Source organism: Camelus dromedarius, chromosome 13 (genome assembly GCF_036321535.1).
Source record: "Camelus dromedarius isolate mCamDro1 chromosome 13, mCamDro1.pat, whole genome shotgun sequence".
Taxonomy (NCBI): domain Eukaryota; kingdom Metazoa; phylum Chordata; class Mammalia; order Artiodactyla; family Camelidae; genus Camelus; species Camelus dromedarius.
In genome coordinates, this window is record NC_087448.1 from 1,728,320 (window position 1) to 1,737,344 (window position 9,025).

Below are 9,025 nucleotides of genomic sequence, written 5' to 3' on the forward strand. Positions count from 1 at the left end.
AGCCCGCCGAAAGGTTTTGTTTGAACCACAGTGTTTTTAAGCTCTTGTCAATTGGTTGGGCATATTTGAAAATAGGAATGGTTCACAGAAAATAAGGATTTCTGTTTGTCTTGAAGAAACAGAGCCATGTGGCAATCCTGGGCCAGCACACGGTGAAAATTCCACTGTCACCCAGCACGGTCCCTTGGAGCCCCCTCCCACTGTGAGTGCCGCTGGCAACCCCGTGCCTTCATCATCTTCTCTTGAACTGGCAACATCAAAACCTACAAGTCCAAGAAAGAAATACAGAAAATAACCATTAAAACAGTAAAGGGAAACGTACAGCCGACGACATGCTACAAAGAAACCTACTCCCAGGTGGAAACCAGGTAAGGAATACGCCTTCCAGGTGAACGGGTGGCTTTGGCAAAGTCCTAGACTGACATGTCCCTGTAAGGGAGTTCACTGGGCGGATAAGAAGCAAACAAGAGAGGTGCTTCACTTTGCAGAAGGTAAGGATCCAAGTCTCCTCTTCCTCTTGGGCGTTTGCTCCTGAGACACACCTGCAGGCATCCCCAGGCCTCCCTGACGCACCACACGCAGCCTCTGTTGGGGCATTAGTTTCCAGTGGGGAGAAGGAACACTGTTTCAACTGCGTTTCAAGTTATAACCAAGAATAGGAGATGTTTGTCTGGGTTTTATAAAAACGCTGGTTATAGAGTGTTCCTGAGTTTTTTAATTTGCTAGAAAACTTTTTGCCAGAAAAATCCTGCAGTTTGGATGCCTTAAGGAAATCATTGTAACCTCATTTTATCCTTGTAGGCTGGAGTTTATTTCTTACTAATATGTGTTCAGTGAGGTCATGTAACTTTTCATCTGATTCTACAGATGTGATGTTTCATGTGTCATGTGTCTGTGGCTAAAAGTATTACAAAAGTAGAAGCGATTTTGAAAATGGAGGCAAATTAGGTAAAGAAGTGGATAATTCTGTTTCTCTGTTTGGTAAAACGATGCACCTTTCAGAGCGGTGGTTCTGGACTGGAGGCTGTTTTTGCCTCCCGGGACACACCGGCCATGTCTGGAGACACTCTTGTTGTCGCAAGTGGGCTGAGGGTGCTGCTGGCATCTGGAGCACCCACAGCACATGGGACGGCCCCACAACCGAGGATGCTCTGGAGAAATGAACAGAGAAAACAGTCGAGAGACACTGTTTCAGAAAGTTAAGAGATTGGCTGAGAGATGATTAGGTCAGAACTTGAAGCAAACAAGTCATCTGCATACTTTGAGCAAAGAAAACCGTCCTTGTTCAAAACTGTCCGCAGTGGCAGAGCTCTAAGTCACCCAGTGACCGCACGTCTTCCACAGAGGGCGTGGGAATGACGGCGGGGGTTTTCCAGAGCCCTGCTGCCGCTCAGCCGAGGACTAGGGTCACACTCGGCTGCTGGACACCCTGCGACACTGCTCTGGGGAGAGTATGCGCTGACTAGCTTGTGAGCCAAAGAACAGCTTTGAACATTCTCAGTGTTAGCTCAGTCACCTCCCTAAATATCACTAAATAGAAACTTTATTTACTGTTACACTACACAGCTTACTTCTTTAATTATAGCTCTGATCTGTTTATAAGCAGCAGTGTACGCTGAACGGGCTTTGAGGGTCGGACAGCAGCAACCTGACGGCTGCGTTGCTGCCGACATACCGGGCGTCAGCACTGGTTTCCTGACTCGACAGGTATTTCGTGGCCATATAGGCTTTGCTTGTAAAGTGAGGGAGTACGGTGACCTCAACTTACTCTCAGATGGTTCAGGGGAAAATGTTTCATTGTATTGTTGCAAGTACTGCTACCTGCGATTTTTATGTAGGTTTAAGTTTTTTTTTAAGTTCATTTAAAAAAGTAATTGGGATGCCTGCTGCTAAGGAAGTGAAAACTCAAACAGAAGACAGGAATGAACGTATTTAGCTGAGAGGGTCTGAATGTGACCGTGACACTGGCCAATTCAGAGAAGTGGTTGGCGAGGAGCGGTTCTCTGACTTATCGCTGTCTATACCACGCTGTCTACACCACGCCCATCGGCCTCAGGCAGTGATGCCCACAGAGCGTGCTCCCCTCTCCATAAAGTCCCCAGTGAAGCCATTGGCTCCAACAGACGTGGCTTCTCATCTCCTTTTCTCGAGGCTGCTTTTCCCATTTGACTTTTTGGAAGTTTTAATCCGATGCTCTGGCGCCAAGTAAGATTATCATGTCTGGTCCCAGCTGGACTTTTGAAACAACAATTTACAAGTGCTCCTCCAGGGCCAGGGCAGGACAAGTCACTTTTTGAGCCCCTTCCAGTTCTGTGATTCTGGATAGGAAACCTAGGGCAGGAGCAGAGAGGGCCTTGGGGACACTGGTTCCGGTCAGCTGCTCCCGCCCCTGCCACCTGCTCCAAGCCTGGAGCCGGGGGCAGAGATGCAGAGTCCAACCAACTCAGCTTTCCGGGCAGTGGGGTGAAAGGAAGTCTTTAAATAGTCGCAGCTGCTGGTTTCTCAAGGAAATTTCTGGGAACTTGTCTACTGAGTTCAAGTAACATTTGGTGATTTTCTTTAAGAATATTCTATCAAGAACTATTAAGCATTCATCTCAGAAGGCAGTTTAGTCCCACAGTCAGAACGTCATGTCATGCACTCACACTGAGAAACTGGGTAGACGGGCGGACGGCAGCCAGAACACACATGAAAATAGAACTTTGGCCCGCAGAGTGCAGCAGCTGGCCCAGGAAGCCAGCCCTCCCCTGCAAACGGCCACCCAGGAAGCCAGCCTGCGGCGAGGCCGACGCGCAGGAGCCAGACGATGATCTCGAGTGACAATCCAGGAAGCTAAACGGTAACTTCTGGAACAATCGGCCCCCGAAGGCCAGGACTTGATCAGTGTGTCAGTTTCCACTGTCTTTTGTCCCTGCTTAGAACTCGGGACCCCCAGAGGCTGATGAAGCTGTTCTTCTAGCCCAGCGGCTCTCCCACGTCAGCTCCGACCTCTCTGGGAGCCCGGGGCCTGGTGGCCGCCCATCTGTCCTACGACCCCTTAGAGCTTCTTTCAGGGCCTCTGAGAGTATTGCCGAAGGAGCAGCTGCGAGGCCCACCTCAGCTCCCTAAAGCACCCGTCCTAAAAGCCGAGGTGGGGAAAGAAAGTAAGGCTGGGGAACGAGGGGCCCAGACGCCCGGTTACAGCAGACGTCACGCCAGGAGGTTCACCACGCCAGCCTCCGACCCCCGGCACCCGGCTTAAATCTCCCGAAGGCTCCGCGACGCAGGACTTGTCACCACTGCACAGGCAGGAAAACGGGGGCCAAGGGAAGTTAAATAGTCCCGGTCGGGGGGAGAAGGGGCAGGATTCGGGGCCAAGCTGGTCGGCTCCAGGGCCCTGGTGGGCGTCCTCGCTGCACCCATGTGGCCTGTGCTTCCGGTGTGTGCCGCTCCGCCACCCCCGGGCGCAGCCGTCGGGACCCCGGGCAGAAAGGACAGCGGTACTTGCTGGACCTCAGAGGCTAACACCCCAGAGTCCGCTCCTCCAGCCAGGAAGCCAGAGGGGAGAACCAGGCGAGGTGGAGCCCGCGGCCTGTGGACCTGTGCTCACAGGTGAGGGGGGAGCGAGCAGGTGAGGGACGGAGAAGGCCTCCTCCTCGTCCCAGACGCTCTTGCCCTGACTCCAGCCCTGCAGAGCACACCCTGGGGGGGCCTGAGTGGAGGCCAGGCAAAGCCAGATCCGGGGGGCCTGGCATCCTCCGCCTTCCTACAGACACAGGCAGGCCATGGAGGGGGGCAGTAGGCCAGAGTTAAAGCATGATATTTTTTTTTCTCCCAAATATTGCTAGATGTTTAGAATTACTAATAGGTGTGGAGCAGAATGCATAGAAAGCACAAAGAATTAGGAATTCTAAGTTTAATTTTAAAATAACTGGTGTGTAAAAAACATATCTTTTAACATTCATTCATTCTTCTTCCTTCAAAGCACAGGTTTAAAAAAAAAACTACGAAAATAGCTTTCTAAGGCTTTTTAAAGCCTAGCAGTAGAGTTTTTAAGAAGCAATTTAAATTCAAATGTTATATAATCATCTACTTAATGGCTCTTTTAAAAATTTCTATCCTTTTTCTTATTCCCAGTTAATGGCCTCAAAGTTAAATTTAGCTATGAGTTTTTCTATTAAAAAAAAAACTCAATTTGTCACAGGCAAGAAAGAAAGACTATATACCTTGTCACGAATCCATTTAAAAGACTGGCTCGTCATCCTAGCTAGCTACCAGAGGGTTCATTCATTCAGCCCTTCCCTGCCTCCTTAAACCAGCTCCCATCCCCATGCCTCATGCCGGATGCCAGGCGGGAGGCAGGAACGGGCTGCCAGCATGCAGAAGCTGGGTGGCACCTTCAGAGAGCGAGGCCAGGTGAGGAAGCCCAGTCCCCAGAGGTCACACACCACCTGACTCATTGTCTAGCACTCCTGAAGTGACAGAAGAAATGGAGGACAGAGGTGCGATTTCTGGGGACTAAGGAGGGTGGGCAGGAGGAAGCAGGTGTGTGGATGAGGGACCCTGTGGTCCATGAAATCCATGGAAATGTCTTGTGCCTTGATATCAGTGCCAATGTCCTGGCTGTGACCCTTTGTTAGTTTTGCAAGATGTGGACATTGGGGGTCACTGGCTGAGGGGCATGTGGTATTTCTCTGGATTATTTCTTATAACTGCATGTGGATCTGTGATGATCTTAAAATTAAGTTTAACTAAAGAAAGATGTCATAAAGGCCCCCAAAGATTGATTTTACTTTCACTTTTAAGCACTTTCTTTGTCTAATAAGCTCCTGTTAATACAGCTCGGTGGCACCTGATGTTTATGGCTATAGGAAAGGTATCGGATTGTCAAGGACCGTCAAGGATGTCAAGGATGTTAAGGATATTATTGGTCATGAGTTCTTACACATATAGCAAGTTTCATTTTTTTAAAGAGCAGAAAAAGAACTTATTTTAAAAGAAAATATAACTGTGACTTTACAAGTCAAAAAATGACATTTGAGTAATTAAAGAGGAATGAAGTTTTAAATACTAGGATGAAGGTTTGTTGAAATGTGTATATAATTAAACAAAATTTTTTTTTCTAATGGAGGTATGAGGAATTGAACCCAGGACCTTGTGCATGCTAAACACACTCTTTACCACTGAGCTGTATGCACCTCCCCATCCCCATCATCAACAAGACAACTCCTTTCAAAGATAACATTCCTTCTTGAGCTCATAAGGGGTCACGTGACCCACCAGGAAACTGTCACTAATATGTCGTTTGATGTACAGCCCCCGTCTGAAAAAACTCACGTAACTGCACCTTGACTTTCAACTAGCATTTTCAGAGCTTTCTGCGATGCTCTTCCCGGGTCATAAACCTCAAATTTGGATTGAATAAAATTTTCCATTTCTTTCTTAGATCAACTGATTAACCTTTCATCAACAGAACCAGTTAAAATCCACACCCTCAGTGAGTTCCCTCCTCCTCTCCCCTTCACCCATCCTTGACCCTCTAGAAGACCTTTAGACTCTCTGGACCCTGACCTCAAATCCCTCTCCTCCACATCCGGACCCACCTCCTCAACAATTTCCTTTAACCCCTGAAAATTCCCAGCTTGCCCAGAAAATACCTCAACCACTCCACTGCCTGCTTTTACCGTCTCTTCCCTCGCAGGGGCTCCAGAGAGCGCTGGGCCTGACCTCCAGGCACGAGGCAGATTTACGTGAATGCTGATGTCCGGACCTTCCGAGAGGAAGGCATTCCACTTACTTCCTGCTGCTCTGACATCAGACGGCATCAGCGCCGGCCCCCAGTGCCCAGTGCGGGTGCAGCCTGACCTCCCCGGCCCCCACCACAGAGACCCCGTGTCCCCGGGACAGTAGCAGGTCTCTGAAACTGTAAAGCCCTTTCCCTGCATTCCCTGCTTCCCTCTCAGAAGGTTCTACCAAATTTAGAGCCGAAAACACCCATGAGCATCTACAGCCCCATCAGAGGGTGGGCTTCTCAGGGCTTTCCTCCACACCGGGCGGCTGGAGACGTTCAGCGGGCCAGATGCTCCCTGGAGAAGCCACCCCCTACCCCAGACGAAAGAACAAAAGACCCTCCCCTGGGGCCTGCTGCCAGAGGATGGCCCAGTGGGACCCTGAGGAAGAGGCTTAGACCACATACTCAGAGGGAGGGGAGGACAACCTGAAGCCACTGTGGAGGGATTTACAGAAACCGGGAATTAAATCAGAGGCTCCCGGGCGTTGGAATCCTTTGACTTCTGCCTTGTTAAAAATCTTTCTGGTATTAAAAAAAAGCAAATCCAAAATAGTGTGGCTGGATGGGCAGGAAGATCTGCTAATGTCATCACTGAGGCTGCCACCCAGTTCTCTGAAGAATTAGAAAGAACAGTCTTTGTCTTACTCCTCGAATCTTTACAGAGCAGAAGTGTGGCTCCAGAAGTCACCCAAGGACCACCCAGCCTTCTCACCACCCGCACTCAGGATGCTTGCAGGCACTGCAAAATGCTGGACACCGTGAAGGGGCTGTCCTGCTTCTTTTCCAGAGGAACTTCCTCCTTTGCAAAAAAGGAGGAGAACACGAGGAGGAAATTGCCCTAGTTCTCTAGTAACAGGAGACTTCTACCTGCTTTGTCAAAGGAAGATCAAAATGGCGCTGGTGTTGCCAGGAGAGCCTCTGAAACGGAGCCGCAGGCCCCTGGGGAGGTGGGGCTTATGCGTGTCTCAGCCCAGATGGAATCTCAACTCTGACCACTTACCGTCTTGACGCAGGCATCCAGAACATCTGCAGTGTTCTAGAAACTCAAGATACTTATCAGACCCTTGCCCTAAATAATTTTTGACAGCCCATCCCCTAAGGACAAATATTTCCTCTCTTCTGTCAGAGTCAATTACAATTCTTGCCAGACAACTTCAACAGCCCTGTGGCTTTTTGCCTTTAGAAGCCCCTGACGCTTCCTCTTCCCTGGAACACTCCTGTAGTTTCACCTGAATCTGTGTCCCTCAAGTTGCAATTCTTAAAGACCCCAAATAAAGCTCTTTGTTCTCTGCAGCGCCAATACCGACCGCTGTTTGACAGCATCCGTCTGTGTTTATACGTGCTGTGCGTGTGTGGCTTCTTCTATCTCAGGAGGCTGCTGCCAACTTAACTTATAAAACTCTTGAAGAGCTCTGTTTTAATTGGCTTAGGGAAAAATAATTATTTATACAAATTAAATATTCCTAAAATTCTTAGCAGTACAGGAGCTCGCCCAAGTGTTTTCAGGTTCATGCGATCTGGGGTAACAGCCGTCTTGGATTATTGGACCATTCTTTTTTTTCCCCCTATTTTTGTTTTCATTTTTTTAGATTCCACCTATAAGTGATATCATGTGGCATTTTTCTTTCTGTTTCCCGTCCACTTCACTTAGAATGACGATCTTCAGTATTGGACCATTCTTAGTGAGAGGTTTTGTGTGAAAGGCTTGCTTTACCGTCTGAACACTCCACGCAGGAGATGAAGATTCTGTGCCCTTCGGGTTGTCTTTGCCATGTCTTTGATTGTTAAAGAAAGCTGAGTCTTCCCAATGTTGAAAATGCTAAGTTTTTTTTTTAAGCAATCACATTATCTCCTAATATTTTTTCTTTTGAAATCTTTTATTGTCACTTTGCTTAAGTGAGTAAGTATTGTTTTATAGTGATCTGTGTTCCTGTTTAATCAAATGTTCAAACCTTTTGGCATTTTGGACAACTTCCCAAAATCAAATTCCAAATGTCATCTTCCTGACCTTGAGACTTTATGAAATTTCCCAGAGGATCCCAAAAGATCTCAAAGGATTTGGTCTCTCACTTTGTAAAAAGAGAGTTGCTAAACTAACAAGGTTTGCTTGATACGTTAAGTTGTGTTGGAAACATTCTCGATTGAAAAGTGATGCTTAATCTTCTCTAGGTTATATTTGTAAGGATGAAATGTTGTTGTTTCAGAAATTGTGTGAAGTTCCTAGAAGTCTGACAGCATCCTTGCTTTCCATGGTTTGTCCTAATATAATGTTACCAGTCGTTCCTCTTAACATGTTGATGTCACAGGGACAACCAAGTTGCCTTGTCAGTTGCAAATCCTCACCACGTTGTAAACCAGGGTCCTTTTAAGCGTTTTGTCATTTTTCACTCCGAATGCTCTTGTGATCAACTACAGGCCAGAGTTCTTCATTTTCAACAGAGAAGACTTGAGACTTGTGAAGGACTTGTGGAAGGACATGCTCTCTGGGAGGACAGGCTCCTGGTGACACTGCTCAGACAACTTTAAGATTATACCACCAGACTGGGTAAAAAATCTTCAGAACTAACGGAGAAGCTGACAGAGTCATAGAACTGCTGACCCAAGATCGAGCAGAACAAGAATTAATTACACGGGACTTAATGAACTGACTGAGAGTGGTCATGATTTTTGTGGGGTTTTTTGTTTGAAACTGCAGGTTCTTGAATGTTCTGTTTTTCCAAACTGAAAGACGCCTTTTCCTCTTTCTCTTAAGCCCTTTTTCTCTCACCTGTGGAGTTCCCCTGTCAGAAAGCCCTGGGTCACTGGATAGCTGACCCTCTGGGGGACCAGCTTCTCCCATCCCGTGCCCTAACTCCTGTTCCCATGTTTTAAATTTACAATAAAGAGTGAACCCACAAACCCCTAAGCACCCCACCCATGACCCTAATAGAGGCAGAGCCCCAGCCCACATGTGCTCAGTCTCTCTCCTCTTCTACCATAATCTCACTGGGTGGCAGAGCTGGAAAAAATTAAAACTGGGCTGGATTCTGAATTCTTCTCATTTTCTCCAATGTCTGGCTACAACTCTCCAAACTAATGTTTCCAATTTTTTCCCATCTGATTTGAATCACTAAAATGAAACCTGCCCTTCTCCTGAAGCCGTGCAAGTTAAAGGTGGACAACCTGATACAAACTTCAGACAAGTCACCACAGCAGCTCACGTCTGGGTGACCTTCATGTCTGTTGCCGTGTGGGCCACTCAGGAAGTTCAAGTTC

At 47.6% G+C, this 9,025-nt stretch overlaps 1 long non-coding RNA gene across 1 annotated transcript; it reads left to right on the top strand.

Moving 5' to 3' along the window:
* The first annotated feature begins 2,677 nt into the window (after positions 1–2,677).
* Positions 2,678–7,070, top strand: LOC135322722 (uncharacterized). Its single transcript, XR_010383492.1, has 2 exons — positions 2,678–3,591; positions 5,681–7,070. It is a non-coding gene; the product is annotated as an uncharacterized LOC135322722 (long non-coding RNA).
* Positions 7,071–9,025: the final 1,955 nt, after the last annotated feature.